The sequence below is a fragment of the Gadus macrocephalus genome, chromosome 14 (assembly GCF_031168955.1).
Source record: "Gadus macrocephalus chromosome 14, ASM3116895v1".
NCBI lineage: Eukaryota > Metazoa > Chordata > Actinopteri > Gadiformes > Gadidae > Gadus > Gadus macrocephalus.
In genome coordinates, this window is record NC_082395.1 from 5,352,393 (window position 1) to 5,355,169 (window position 2,777).

A 2,777-nucleotide genomic window follows, 5' to 3' on the forward strand; every position below is an offset into this window, starting at 1 on the left:
CACACACACACACACACACACACACACATTCAAACACACAAAGACTCATTCGATGCTCACACATATGCATGCCTCTACAACACACACGCACACACACACACAACACACACACACACACACACAAACACACAACCATACAAACGCACACACACACACACGCACACACACACACACACACACACACACACACACACACACACACACACACACACACACACACACTCTCACTACTCACACACATGCACGCCTCTACCACACACACACTCTCTCTCTCTCTCTCACACACACACACACACACACACAAACACACACACACATATCAAAGGAATAAGGAGGAGAAAGTGCATTGGTGTGTTTGTTTGTGTGTGTGCGTGTTCGCGTGTGCGTGAGTGCGTGCGTGTGCGTGCGTGTGTGTGTGTGTGTGTGTGCAGACGCTGGTGGGGTTTCAATGACCTGTGAGCTTGCCTGCTGTCGGGCTGGAGGCTAAACCAGCGCCCCCCCGCCCCCACGCCCTCCACCATCACCTCCCCCCCTCTCCCTCCCCCTCTCCAATTCTAACTGGATTATGGAGCCTGTTGTCCCGCCGTGCACCGGCGGACGACCCCAGACCACCACCCCCCCCACGCCGACCCCCATCAAGCCCTGGTTTACATCACTTTCATTAAATGGAGGGGAGCCAGGGACAGTCACAAACGACAGGCGGGTCACCCCTTTCCTCGAAGTGACCTCGTGGTCTTCAAGATTATCATTTACAGAGGTGATTTTCAATAGACGTCCACGACCCTTAGCTCACTGCATCTGAAAGAGACTGAGAGGGATTTTAAACATTTTTCAAACTAGCTCCTTCTTATTATCAGAGACCACACCACAGGGCAGTTTATGAGGAAGGGGGGGGGGGGGGGGCTGGATTAGACCCTCTCATGTTCCATGCATCACGAGGTGGTCTGTAGAGGTCAGCCAGGTGTATACGAGTGTGTTTGCATGTCTGGCCCCTCCCCTGGTCTGGTATCTTAGTGCTGGGATCTGTCCAACTGGAGATCTTCTCTTACCCGTCAGCACCTACACTGAGCCTAGGGTTCTATGGAGCCAGGGGTGTGGGTGGGGGGGGCTGTAAACGAGGGGTGCAATGTGGAGTGTAGCAATACCATCTCTCTCCCTTTTGACATGGATTCCCTCTTTGTCCATCTCTATTTAGCCCTATTTCTTAATCTCGGTCTCTGTGTTATGTTCATCTTCTTTTTGTCCTGCCGTTTCTCTCTCAATATCTCTCTCTTTCTCATTCTATCCCCCTATTTCTAGATTCAAGATTGAAAAGGCTATAATGGCTAAAGAGTACACATAGCATGCCAAGGCACAAAAAGTGAAATAGGAACTCGGCACAAAACAATATAATTTTGTAAAATAAAAATCTCTCATCCTCATTCTCTTGACTTCTCTCCCACTCTCACTATCACACTGTCTCACTCTTCTCTCCCTCTTGCTCTTTACTTCTCTCTCCTACTCTCACTCTCTCTCTTCCCTCGCTCTCTCCCTCATGCGTCCACCAGCAGCTGACCCCTGACAGGAAGCTTTGAGTGCAGATAAGTCTGCCAGGACTCTGCAGGAATGTGGGGGTCCAGTGAGTTTTTCTTGGGGTAGGCAGGGTGGTTATGTGTGTGTGTGTGTGTGTGTGTGTGTGTGTGTGTGTGTGTGTGTGTGTGTGTGTGTGTGTGTGTGTGTGTGTGTGTGTGTGTGTGTGTGTGCGTGGGTGTGTGCATGCGTGCTTGTGTGTGTGTGTGTGTGTGTAAGTATGAGCATGTATGTGCGTGTTTAGCAAACTACATCTCACTCTATCTCCTCAGGAACTCGCAGCATTGCGCCACATCCACATGCACACACACACGCACACACACACTAACACACATTAAACACACACACACACACACACACACACACACACACACACACAGAAGCATGGTCGAAGAGACAGACAGCCATCCTCTCTCTGTCTCTCGCTCTCTTTCTCTGTCTGTTGGACTTCATGACCGACAGACCATAATAATGGGCAGAAAGCCTTCCAGTGGAAAACCCTCGTGCCTTCTCAGGTTTTCCACAGTCCCCCCATACAAGGTAGTGGACCGCTAAACATCTTCCCCTCCACAGCCTTTAAACTACATGTCCTAATTGGTTTATCGACGGCGTTCTGCCCCACAATATTCAAATCATGTTTTCTGTTTAATTCTCGCTGGAATAGTTTAAACAGGCTACAATGGACACTATATGGAACTGTGTTGGTGTTTAACATTAGTACATCAGATTTGACTCCTGAAAAAACTGATAAATCTAAGTTTTTGTTTTTTTAAGATTTTGTTTTGCATTTTTATGCTTTATTATAGAGTGAGATAAACAGGAAGGTATGGGAGACAGAGAGGAGGACATGCAGCAAAGGAACACGCGCAGGCATTGAACTCGGGTCGCCGTGAGCAGGACTAAGCTTTAATGGTACACCCTCTAACCGGTGAACAACCGGGGAAAATCTACTCCAGGAATTTGTGTGTTACAGCAACAGAGTGCGACAGGAAATAACAAAATATTGCCAAAATAACTATAAAAAAATAAATGCACTGACAAAAAGGACAGATAGTTTACATGTAGCATATAAATGAATACACTTTACTATGAATTCACCATCATTCATCAAACGGGAACAAAGAAACTGCTTTTCTGGTCTTATTTCTAGGATGGACCACCTCCATCTATTCATCCCATGATGGCCTGTTGTGAAGACTGGCATCCCA